The sequence below is a fragment of the Apium graveolens genome, chromosome 10 (assembly GCF_009905375.1).
Source record: "Apium graveolens cultivar Ventura chromosome 10, ASM990537v1, whole genome shotgun sequence".
In the NCBI taxonomy this organism is placed as follows: Eukaryota; Viridiplantae; Streptophyta; class Magnoliopsida; order Apiales; family Apiaceae; genus Apium; species Apium graveolens.
The window spans coordinates 178,352,135-178,366,470 of NC_133656.1; the positions used below are offsets into that span (position 1 = coordinate 178,352,135).

A 14,336-nucleotide genomic window follows, 5' to 3' on the forward strand; every position below is an offset into this window, starting at 1 on the left:
TATCGGTTTTCGGGATAATTATCCAAATCAGTACAACTTGTACTGCAGTCTTGGTCTCAGCACCCAGTTACACGTACTACGAAGTGATAATTGGGATAGTTTAATAAAAAGCTCCCGTTTATCGAAAATACGGGTTTTATTAATTTACCGAAACGAATATTGTATCGAAAATGTTGTGCCGGGACCCGCGCAGGACAAACTGTACGCCGGATCGAAAAAGTCGAAACATGGAAAATGCTCGGAATATTATAATTAGGTTAGGAAGGAGTTCTCGGAAGAGTTTCGGGTTCCAAAAACGTAACAACGGTTGACGTCAGTTGGTTCCCGTTTTTATAAAATAGATTTTAATTACCCGGAAAAAGATTTTAAAAATTTCATATGATTCTTATAAATCTATAAATCAACATAAAAATAATTAGGAAGATATAACAATTATCTATGTTTTATTTTGAACATATAAAAATTAAAATACTCAATTAATATTATTTTTGAATATTCAAGTACATATATCACTTAACAATTAACTCACAGAATAGATACTGAACACACATATTAATTATTTAATAGTAAAAATAATTACACGTTATATCCCGGATATTACATCTTCCCCCCCTTAAAAGGATTCTGTCCTCAGAATCTCCTAAGAAAACAAATGAGGGTACTTTTCTCTCATATCACTTTCTAACTCCCAGGTTGACTCTTCAACCTTTGGATTTCTCCACAATACTCTTACTAACTTTATCACTTTATTTCTCAATATTTTCTCTCTTTCCTCTAAAATCTCTATTGGATTCTCTACATATGATAAATCTGCCTGAAGCTCTATTGGCTCATATTCTATTACATGCCTGGAGTCTGGATTATATTTCTTGAGCATCGATACATGAAAAACATTGTGAATGTGCTCCATGTGCGGAGGTAACGCCAATTCGTAAGCGACTTTGCCAACGCTCTTTAGGATCTCAAAAGGTCCGACATATCTTGGGCTTAGCTTCCCTTTCTTCCCAAACCTCGTTAGTCCTTTCCACGGTGATACTTTCAATAATACCAAGCTCCCTTCTTCAAATTCCATGTCTTTCCTTGACTGGTCTGCATATCTCCTCTGACGATTTTGTACGGCTATTAATCTTTTCTGGATAAGTTCAACAACTTCCTTTGTCTGCTGTACCAATTCAGGTCCGAGTATTTTGCGTTCTCCTACTTCATCCCAATATAATGGAGATCTACATTTGCGTCCATAAAGGGCTTCATAAGGTGGCATCCCAATGCTGGCGTGATAACTGTTGTTATAAGCAAATTCTACCAGGGGTAAATGCTCGTCCCAATTTCCCTTGAAATCAATAGTACAAACACGTAGCATGTCCTCGATTGTCTGGATTGTTCTTTCACTTTGGCCGTCCGTCTGCGGGTGATAGGCCGTACTCATATTCAATTTTGTTCCCAAACATTCTTGAAAACTCTTCCAAAATCTTGAATTAAACCTTGGATCTCGATCAGATACGATAGACACTGGAACTCCATGACGAACTACAATTTCTTTTAGGTACATATGGACTAACTTGTCGAGCGAAAATCTTTCATTTATAGGCAGAAAATGAGCTGACTTGGTAAGTCTATCCACTATAACCCAAATGGCATCATGATTAGCCCTTGTCCTTGGTAATCCAACTATGAAATCCATGGTAATATATTCCCACTTCCATTCTGGAATCTCCAATGGCTGTAGCAATCCGCTTGGTCTCTGATGCTCCGCTTTAACTCTCTGACAGGTTTAACATTTGCTAACCCATTCCGCAATTTCCCTCTTCATATTTAGCCACCAATAATTCTTCTTTAAATCTCTGTACATTTTGGTACTCCCTGGATGGATGGAATATCTTGAACTATGTGCCTCTTGTAAAATTTCATTCTTTAACTCCGTCACTGGTGGAATCCAAACTCTTGAAGAAAACCTAAGAATACCTTGATCATCTTGTTGCGTGCATAATTCCTCACCTATCAAACTATTTATATCTTGATCCATTACCTCTTTCTGGCATTTCTTTATTTTCTCCAATAACTCCGGGTGGAAAATCATACTGTATACTTTTGCTTCCTCAGGCTTGCAAATTCTAACCTCCAATTCTAATTTCTGAAATTCTTTATATATTTCTTCAGGTACAGATAACACATTTAACCTTTCCTTCCGACTTAACGCATCTGCTACAACGTTCGCCTTACCGGGATGATAATTAATCGAGCAATCATAATCCTTGATCAACTCTAACCATCTCCTTTGCCTCATATTAAGTTCCTTCTGGGTAAATATATATTTCAAACTTTTGTGATCCGTGAAAATCTCACACTTTTCTCCATACAAATAATGTCTCCAAATCTTCAAAGCAAAAACTATGGCTGCTAGCTCCAAATCATGAGTAGGGTATTTCTGTTCGTGTGGTTTTAATTGTCTTGACGCATAAGCAATCACTTTGTCGTGCTGCATAAGAACACATCCTAGTCCCTTATGAGAAGCATCGCTATAAATTACGAAATTCCCTTGATCATCTGGAAGTGACAAAATAGGTGCCGTGATTAATCTCTGCTTCAATTCTTGAAAACTTTCTTCGCACTTGTCGTTCCATATAAACTTTTCATTCTTTCGTGTAAGCTTTGTTAATGATGTGGCAATCCTTGAGAAATTCTGAACAAATCGACGATAATATCCTGCTAATCCTAGGAAACTTCTTACCTCAGTGGGTGTTCTCGGTCTCTCCCAATTCGTAATTGCTTCGATCTTTGCCGGGTCCACTTTGATCCCTTCATTACTGACTATGTGTCCTAAGAACTGAACTTCCTGTAGCCAAAACTCACACTTCGACAGTTTAGCATATAATTTCTTCTTCCTTAAAATCTCCAAAGCCGTTCTCACATGTTCCGCATGATCCTCTTTCATCTTGGAATAGATTAAAATATCGTCTATAAACACAATAACAAACTTATCCAAATACTCTTTAAAAATTCTATTCATCAGGTCCATAAACGCTGCTGGGGCGTTGGTCAATCCAAAAGACATCACTAGAAATTCATAATGCCCATACCTTGTTCTGAAAGCTGTCTTTGGTATATCTTCTGGCTTGATCTTTAGTTGATGATATCCCGATCTTAAATCAATTTTAGAGAAATACTTGGCTCCCTTCAATTGGTCAAACAAATCATCGATTCTGGGTAACGGATACTTGTTTTTGATTGTCAGCTTATTGAGCTCCCTATAGTCAATGCACAGTCTCATGCTTCCATCTTTCTTCTTGACAAATAATACCGGGGCTCCCCACGGGGATACGCTAGGTCTAATTACTCCTTTTTCTAACAATTCTTGCAATTGCCTTGCTAGCTCCTTCATCTCAACAGGCGCCATTCTATACGGGGCTTTGGACACCGGTTCTGTTCCAGGTTCTAAGTCGATCGCAAATTCAATTTCTCTATCTGGAGGAAGTCCTGGTAATTCGTCGGGAAATACGTCTGGAAATTCATTCACTACTGGAATATCTTCAAGTTTTGCTGGCTCCTGACTCCTGTCGATTACATATGCTACGAAATGCTCACATCCTTGCCGTAATAATTTCTTGGCTTGAATCATTGTTAAGAACTTCTTTACTTGTTTCTGACCTTTGAACGTTACTATTCTTTCATCTGGCGTTCTCACCATTACTTTCTTATTCCGACAATCTATCTGAGCATCATGCTTAGATAACCAATCCATCCCTAATATTACATCAAATTCTCCTAACTTAAATGGTATCAAATCTACACAAAACTTACTACCAGAAATCTCAACCTCATAATTTCCACAAACTTTGTTCACAGTTACACGTTCTTGATTTGCTAATTCCACAGTCATTATTTCATTTAAGCATTCAACTGGACAATTTAATTTACTAACAAAGTCTTGTGAAACAAACGATCGAGTTGCTCCCGAATCTATTAATACTTTGGCACATAAAGAATTCACATTAAGCGTACCTGCCACGACATCCGTATCCTGGATCGCATCCTTCACCGACATGTCAAAAACTCTAGCCCTTGGAGTCTCATTCACTGTTGGGGTAGATCCCATAATCCTCAATGCATTACTGACTGGGGCTGGTGTCTTGCAATCCCTGGCCATATGTCCTGGCTTCCCACATTTAAAGCATGTAAATCCGATGACTGGAACCTTCACTGCTGGATTCCGGATAGGTTGATCCTTATTTGCTGGCTGATTTCGGCACTCCCTTGAATAGTGCCCTTTCTGGTTGCATTTAAAACATACCACATTCAACTTGTTACAAAATCCTCCATGCTTCTTTCCACAAACTTGACAATCTGGAAAAGTCAATCTCAACTGATTCGGCTGATTCACATTAGCTGGACGATTGTCCTGGCCTCCGTCTCCTGCATTTTGTCTTCTGAAATTAAAATTTCTCCCTGGCTGGAACTTGCCCTTCTTAAAGTTTGGAAACTTCCCTGTTTGTGACTGACCCTCACTTCCCTCAACTTTCCTTTTCTTGCTTTCCTTATCTTTCTGGAACATCTCACTCTCTGTCTCTGCGATCATAGCCTTCTGTACTACTCCTGCATAAGTCTCCAATTCAAAAATAGCTACCTTCCCTCTGATCCATGGCTTCAAGCCTTGCTGGAATCTCTTAGCTTTCTTTCTATCAGTATCAACATACGACGGCACATACCTTGACAATTCCTCAAACTTCCCCTCATAATCTGTTACCGACATATTCCCTTGCTTTAACTCTAAAAACTTCAGCTCCATTTGATCCTGAACAAACTGAGGAAAATACTTTTCTAGAAACAATTCCTTGAACCTTTCCCAAGTAATAACATCCTTACCTTCCAATGTCTTCACCATCTCCCACCAATAGGTGGCTTCATTCTTCAGATAGTAACTTGCAAACTCAACCTTTTGTTCCTCCTTCACTTTCACTAAGGCAAATGTCTTCTCTATTTCCTTTAACCAAACATTTGCTTCAATTGGCTCTAAGGAACCCTTGAATTCTGGTGGGTTTATTGCCTGAAAAGTTTTGAAGGTTACCTGGGGATTGGTCTGTCTTTGTTGTTGTTGTGCTAGGTGAACTGTTTGTTGAGCCAAGATTTGAAGAATCTGGGCTACTGCTGGGTCCATAGGTCCTGGGTTCACATTCGGGTTTGTATCATCTTGATTGTTGTTATTGTTGGTTTCTTCATTTCTGGTGTTGGTGCGGGTATTTCTTTTAGGAGGCATTTTCTGTAAAGAATCAATCAATTTATTTAGCTTTTAAATCAAATATTTGCATAAAAGAAAAGTTTTGTAAAACAGGAATATCTCTTTTTGAAAACAGTTGTAACTAAGTAAATTGCATTCTTCTTTACAGAATATAAACAGTTATGGAAAACAGGGTACATGGCATCACAGGGTATAACTGGTGCAATAAAATAAATGACAGTGCTGGAAAGGAAAAAGGTACTGATATATATATAGATCAAAAGTTTTAGGGTAGTACAAGCGTAAAGACGCTTCGAAAGTAAAAGCAAAAAGGGTACCACAACCTACTCACTAGTCAACATAGCTAGTCTATAAATATAACTCAAAAGTCTACTGATACACACTACACACTACTGTACATGCTATATAACCATACAACACTGCTCCGCATCTCCATCTCTGAGTCTCTAACTCATGGCAAGTCTGGACCTCCAATCTCCTCAAGCTCTTCTAGAACCCACTTAGCCCATTCCACTAGGAAGTCAGGGGTGATGTCCTCATGTGTAGCCTCAGCAATCCTCACTGCAGCTGTCCTACGAAACGCCTGTAGCCTCTCTCTAAGTCGCCTCTCACCACTCCCAACCTCTCTGGTACGCATGATATGTAGTAACTCCTGAATCTGACCCTGAAGGAATCGCTGCTCCATAAGGCAAGCCTCAAACTGATGATATGGGACAGGATAAGAAGAGAACTGAAAAGGTACTCCTGTAACTGAATGACTAGTAAAACCGGAATCAGCAGGTGGGGGTCCTCTAACAGGTGGCCTCATGCCTGGAGGTGGAATAGCCTGCAGTGGTACGGGCTGCAACACTGGTGGAGGTAGAATAGCCAATGCTAGTGGAACAACAGGACGTGAATCCGAAGGCGGCACTCCTACTGAAGGCTCTGAGTGATCAGCTGATACGGGAATAAAAGAGTCGGCCATCTCTGCTATCTGAAATCATATCGTAATATAAGAATCTCGTTCCATAACGCAAACTATACTAATACCTGATATACCGAAGCACTCACCCTCACAACGTTCTCTCATCCTATGCCTTACTTCTAATCTTAACCCTCTACCCATTCCCGTTAACCTAGGCTTGTGTCAGTGACTTATAACCTGTAGCTCTGATACCAACCTGTGGCGCCCTCCAAACCCGGGTCAGAAGTTTGGGGTCCACACACACACCTTAATTATAACCTGCTTATAACAATAATATAGATAATAATAATATATGCAGTGACCCTACTTATCAACCACCACGGACCGCGACAGGTTAAAGTATGCACACAAGCCAACACACTAATATATTACAAACCGTTCAAATCCCAACTATTTCAAACTCACACTGAGTATCAAACATTATTGCAAACTTTTACAAACTTAAATTATCCCAAAAGAAGTCTACTAGTTCAGCTTCCTCAACCTGAACCCCTAGCTCTCGCGCTGGAATGGGGATCCTCGCTACCAACTGGTTCCTTTTTAACTGGAAAGAATATAAACAACATCGCACAAATGAGCTAACTAGCTCAGTAAGTCACAATAACAAAACTGAGAATAATGATCATCAGGTGACTATGATTATGATATCAAGTGAACATTTGATTATGATTTAGAATTGGATAATATACTTTTAATTTAAAAACCAAGGTTAGGCTGCTGATCAGTCACGCCCGAGCAAGGCACACAGCATTGCTCTAACTACTGGATCCAAGGCACACATTGGCCTAACTTGACCATTATATGGTCTGACCACGAATCTGGTCCACAATTTTATAAAAACAATCCAATTCTAACATAATAACAGAATATGCAATAATTAACAATAACCAGAATCATTAACAACAATGAGTGTTAACAATGAAAGGGTTTCAATCTTTGTAAGGATCAATAAAGTAGTTTAAAAGCTTAATGCTGGGTAATGAAAGAATTGGATAACAAAAGAATCAATATTTCAGGGTTTCAAAGATTTGGGCTCTCAAAGCATAGGATACAATGGTTGAATGTACAAGTAATTCAGTTCAGTGTTTGGGATTTTATTTGCATGTATTTATGGAATAGTATCGTATACCTGAGGTTCAAGTTTGGGTTTACAGTAATCAATGGTTTAAAAATATTATGGTTCATGGCTCAAGAACAATAACTGAAATCAGGGTTTAGGTTTTCGTGCTTCAAAGCACTTGCAATGTCAACAAGACTATCAAGAATTACAATATATCGAGAAAGTTCAGAACACTTGCCTGGTATTAGCTTACTACTCTGTACTCGCTTCCAATCACAACTGTCTTATTCCTCAACTATCTGTTTCCCTTTCCTACGCCTTGCCTCTTCTGCTCACATATCATAAGCATCTATCAATCATCAACTCACAAGATTCTATTCAACGCACACTTCTATCTACCCTTCGTTTTACCCAAATCCGATTAACGGATTGAAATCTACGTAATAACGAAGTAAACACTGCATATATAGACCGATAGTCAAACAACATGTCATGTATAACACATAATACATCACGTAATCAATGACATATCATTTATAAAGAAGTCTTAGGTCATAAATGTGCTTTCGGGTATTTAAAATAATTTTTAAAACATTTTTCGGAATTAAAACGGGTCGTTGGATCAATTTCTGGTTAATAAACAGGGTTCGGTTGGCCAATTCTGGCTCCGAAATAATTTTAGAATAATTATCGAGCCTTGAAAATAATTTAGAATAATATTTTAAAGCTCGAAACTATTTTTTAGAATTTTTAAATCATTTTTAATAATTAAATCTAATTAAATAATTAATTAAAAATCAATTAATAATTAATTAAATCAATTAATCAATTAATTTTCAAATTAATTGACTAATTAATCAATTAAAAATTAACTGAAATTAATTAACTAATTAATTCAGATTTATTTATGAATTAAAAATAATTTTCGGAATTAAAATAATAATTTTTAGAATTTTCAGAAATTAAAAACGAATTTTTATAATAAAAATAAATGGGAAATATGATTTTTAAACATTTTTAAAATAGGAATCCTATTTTTGCAAAGTCTGGAAACTACAGGGACCAAACTGCATCGTCCCCAAAACTTCAGGGACCAAACTGCAATTTTTACAGTCTAGTCGCCGGAAAACACAGGGGTGGTCGGAGAACACGATTCCGGCCTCCTCACCTTGCCACAAGCTCCAGATCACTTCTACACAACACTAGGAACACAACCATGCAATCAAAACAACCTAACAATCCCTGAGTTGGCCGGAATTTGGCCGTGAAATTTTCCAGTTTCCGGCGAACATCGGAAAACTTCAAAACACAACTCCCTTCTCTACAGACCTCGTTGGTTCATGAAACTTATACGACTGGATTGCTAATTTCACAGAGAACACAATCCACTATATCACAACATCAATCTATCACAGAATAAGAAACCCCCAAATTTCAATTAAGAACATTCATACGGGTTATAAACCCTAATTTTAAAATTCGAAAATCAAACTCAAATTTGAACATGTTATTGAACTCCAAATCAGATGTATGACATATGAAAATCATCAGGAAAACAAGCTCTACAACATGCAATCATCAAATCATACAAACAATCATCCGAACAAAAATTCATATTTTTAATAAAATAAATTCGAAAATAATTAAATTTTTAGAAATTCAACCTTTGATTCTGCAGTGAAACCAAGCTTAGAATCTGATAGTACTCCTTGAGACCTTCAAATCGGTTACTCCAACTTTTCAAACGGATTTCACTAACGCCTTCAATTTGTGGTTTGATTCTCAGAAAGATTTATGAATATATGATTTTTCTCTGTAAAATTATATATTTATCTGTCTGCCAATGATTTTGATACAAAATAAAATACGGTAAAAGGCTATTTATAATTACGGAAAAATTATTATCCCGTAGGATCATTCCGGATATAAAATGGTACGTTTATTTATAAAAACTGATTCAAACGGTATCGGTTTTCGGGATAATTATCCAAATTAGTACAACTTGTACTGCAGTCTTGGTCTCAGCACCCAGTTACACGTACTACGAAGTGATAATTGGGATAGTTTAATAAAAAGCTCCCGTTTATCGAAAATACGGGTTTTATTAATTTACCGAAACGAATATTGTATCGAAAATGTTGTGCCGGGACCCGCGCAGGACAAACTGTACGCCGGATCGAAAAAGTCGAAACATGGAAAATGCTCGGAATATTATAATTAGGTTAGGAAGGAGTTCTCGGAAGAGTTTCGGGTTCCAAAAACGTAACAACGGTTGACGTCGGTTGGTTCCCGTTTTTATAAAATAGATTTTAATTACCCGGAAAAAGATTTTAAAAATTTCATATGATTCTTATAAATCTATAAATCAACATAAAAATAATTAGGAAGATATAACAATTATCTATGTTTTATTTTGAACATATAAAAATTAAAATACTCAATTAATATTATTTTTGAATATTCAAGTACATATATCACTTAACAATTAACTCACAGAATAGATACTGAACACACATATTAATTATTTAATAGTAAAAATAATTACACGTTATATCCTGGATATTACAAGAAAAGCAAAGATTAATGATCTCAGGGCTGCAATCTTTCAAATTGGTGAAGATAATGCAGAGCTTAAAGATGCTAAAAGGAGAATGATTGATGAACTTAGATATGCTGAGAGATGTTTGTTGAAGAACTATCTCAGAACAACTCCTGACGTCAGAGAGATCAGAAAGTAAAGCCAAGTCAAGATCTACAACTGCTTAAATTCTGATATTTGTACTGACTGAAGTTTTTATTAGAAGTTAAATATTGGTAAAGCTTTAAGGACTGTAAGTTGTAGTTATCTAGTCTAATTCTCATGCATTTGTACTTAATGTTTTTGACATCATCAAATATCTGTTAAACTTGTATATTATGCTAATTTACAAGTTGGGGGAGATTGTTAGATATATTTGATAATGTCATGGCTAATATGATTTATGTTTAGTTTTCAGATCTTACTTAAACAGGATAAATCAGTACTTACTGGAAGTCAGGACTTAAGGATATCAGTACTTATATTATCAGGAGATAATCATCAGAAGATGGATATCAGAACTTAAGTGTTGGAGTATGTTCAGATAAGGATAGTAGCTGATTAAAGGAAAGAAGATCAAGATAAACATAAGAAGAGATATGTATGAAGAAGGAGTTCCGTGAAGAATGGAATACTTGGAAGAAAAGATATCTGATTGATGTATTTTATGAAGCAGAATTATATTCCATATCAATTAGCGATAATCTTGTAACTGTGCAGTATATAAACACAGACATAGGGTTTACACTAGAAGTGTTATCATATTCGAAGAGATTATTCATTGTAACCCTAGCAGCTCTCGTGATATTTGTTCATCACTGAGAGGTAACAGTTCCATACTGTAACAGAGTTTATTGTTTCAATAAAGTTTGTTTTCTGTTACTTGAAATATTAAAAGTTCGATTTGATTGTATTTTACACTGTATTCACCCCCTCTACAGTGTGTGTGACCTAACTTATAAATCTCCGACAAGGTGGACTTTTCTACCAAATACATCTTTGAAAGATAATCTCCACAACCTTTCATACTTTTCACAACAAAAGATTGACTTTTTTGAAGCTCTTTTTGAAATCGCTTAAACATCTCTTTTGTGTATATCTTGGAGGCATGTATCTCTATTGACGAGTTAGAGAATAGTTTCCTTTCCTTGTACTCGGTGTCAAAATCGGCTTGAACCTCCCGTATATATTATGATTCCAAAGCTTTTTGTGAATTCTCAATGAATTCTTTCAAACCGGTCGACGCTTTTACATACTCATCAAAAAATGAATTCATAGACTCGCTCCTTGAGGTGGTAGTCATACCGGCGGCAAAATGTTGTTTCGTGAAAGCAAAAATCCATTGTCGTCTAATTGCATACATATCATTTAGCCGATTATGATTTTCAAGATCATATTTCTCTTTCAAATCCTCCCACCTACCTTCAAATTCCGTTGGTGACAATGACTTGTAGATACATGCATTAAAATTCGTCTTGAACTCCGAGTATTGAGTATACAAAGTAGATAGTTTCTCGGGAAACTTGCTACTAATATGCCACGTACAATATGTATGGTTGGTGTTAGGCATAACCTCGACAATGGCATTACTTAAAGCGATGTCTTGATCCGTAATAATGGTAATAGGTTGCTTGTTATCGACCGCTTCCAACCAAGTCTTCAAAACCCATCTATAAGAAGTCTTTTTCTCATCCCTTATAAGTGAAAATCCAAACAAAATATTTTGGTAGTGGTGATTCACTCCCATAATTGGAATAAAAGGCATGCCATACCTATTAGTCCGATATGTCGAGTCGAAAGTTACCACATTTCCAAAATTCTTGTATGCGTTAAGCCAACGAGGATCAACCCACACCAAACCCCTAACCCAATTCTCCTCATCCACATCCACTCGGTAGAAAAAATTTCCATCACTTTGTTTTTGCAAGTCTCGTAACAAAACCAATCCACACTCCGCATCACCGGAATCAAAAACCCATCTTCGAATGTCATGTATTACATTTCGTACATCTTGAGCGGAAAAACCAACTTTTTCAAAACCACCACACGTCTCACTAAGTAAATTCACCACTTTCGGGGTCTCGATACCCGATTTGTTGAATAACTCAATCAAAGATCGGGTAAACGGATCTATGTTGCGTGATCTTTGCATGAATTTTACCTTATCGGATGTAACCATAGCATGATTGTGCTCTAGGTTAACCTTGGTTACTTCCCATTTGTTTGAGCTTACTTTGTGAGCAACACACAAACGAGCACGACAACAAGTTCGAGGAATGACATCTCGAGGTCGTTTCCCTTTAACCCTATCTTCAACTTCCAAGGGTTTTGGGCTCAATCTTCCACCCTTTCGACATATATACAAACGTGACGATATACCACCATTTCTTGAATGCCTATGACTACTTCTAATAATTATATCGAACCCTATACTTCGACCATAACCTCGATAAAAACTTTCCGCTTCATCCAACGAATCAAATATCATACCAACACAAGGAACTACATCATTCATATTTCCAATAAAATTTTCATCATTAAGTTTATCATCATCATCGCCATTAAAAGAATCATTACTATCATCTGAATCACCGTGAACATTGTGATTCTTCCAACCGAAACCAACATCATCATCACTATGCATTTTTCCATTCCCTGGATCATTAACTTTATCTTCAATACTATCAACATCTATTACTTCATCATCATTAAAGATTTTACGATAAACCCTCTTTTTTGTGGGGGGGGGGTAACATAATTAAAATTGTTATGATCACTAGATGAACTTGAATAATCAAATAAATAAGAAGCCATGAATTTTGAATACTAACCTTGATTTTCAGAAGAATAAATTTGAGCAGAATATTAAGCAGCAGTAAAAACAGCAGTATAAGATCAAAGGTACAGACAAATTAAGGTAGGTGTGTAGATTTAATGCACGGCCGCAATGTTTCATTGCGGCTGCCACAATGAAACATTGCGGCGTTGTACACACCCGCGAACCAACAGCTGTAAATATTTACAATTATTTACAGTTGTACACCGCACCCCCGCAATGTTTCATTGCGGTGGACAGTTCACCCCGCAATGCATCATTGCGGTTGGGTTGTTTATTTTTGTTATTTTCTTTAAAATTAGAAAATAAATCAAAAAAAATATTAAAAATTAGTTTCTAGACTTATTATATTTCATTTAATATGTTAAATTTTAATTTCAAAATATAAATGTTTATAAGGATGACTTAATTATAATATGCAACTATTTTACATAGTTTTGTGAAAATTTGGCACAATAGTTGTGTCAGATGATATTTCTTGACATGTAAGTTATAAAATATTAATTTCAAATATCCAATTACACGGATGTTAAAATATAATTATATATTTAATATGTTAAATTTTATTTTGAAAATATAAATATTTATAAGAGTAACTTAATAATAATATGCAACTATTTTACATAGTTTTGTGAAAATATGGCACAATAGTTGTGTCAGATAATATTTCTTGACATGTAAGTTATGAAATACAATTTTGACGATCCAACTATACGGATGTTAAAATATAATGATTATAATCATATCTAAAAATTATGATAATAATACATATTAAAGACAAAGCTCTTAAAATATATAAATAATACTAAAATTTTATAAATATATGTTAGTATTAAATTATTAATATTAATAACTATTTAATTTCTCAAATAAAATGCGGCAGGTGGCCGAGTTATTTTTTCTTTTTTTTCTTGCACTCAAGCGCCATTTGAATACAGCGGAGAGCTATTGCCATGTCTTCTTCTCCTTCGGGCCCGTCATAAGCCACACCATCGATAATTACCTTATTATTGTCAAAATCATAGTAGAAAACCATTTTTCGGAAAATAGAGAAGATAATGTTGAAGAGAAAATGTAGAATGAAAATAGAGAAGAGAATGTTGAGAAAAAATGAGATTAGCCAGGACTATTTATAGGTGAAAATCTGAATTTTAAAATTCAAAAAATTAAATTTAGGCACAAAAAAAAAATTTGCTGAAGCTAAGGAAGGACTGTTGAATAAATTGCCGCAATGAAGTATTGCAGCAGTTTTCCCTGCCGCAATGAAACAATACGGTGGATCGGTCAAATTCTCAACTGCCGCAATGTTTCATTGCGCTGTGTCGGTCAAACTTCTTTGACCAGTCAATTCTTTTGACCAGTAATATTCTTCCTAACTTTAATATTTGCACAAAAAATAAGTTTGAATTCACGAAAAATTATAAAATTAATAATTTAAATTTTATTTTTAAAATTGATAATTTTATTTTTAAAGAAAAATTACAGAAAAAATAAAATTGATAAATTTTATTATTAAAATTGATAATATTTTAAAATACTACTTTTACTTATATTTTAATGTTAACATATTTTAAAACAATAATTACTGTTGAATATTAATATTATTTTTATACTTTCAATAAATAAGTGGAATATTAATATTAGGTATTTATAATATTAAGTTAT

The 14,336-nt window shown here is 35.3% G+C and overlaps 1 pseudogene; it reads right to left on the bottom strand.

The window, feature by feature from the left end:
• LOC141691349 (uncharacterized) overlaps positions 1–12,479 on the bottom strand; it is a 28,179-nt pseudogene extending 15,700 nt beyond the window's left edge.
• Positions 12,480–14,336: the final 1,857 nt, after the last annotated feature.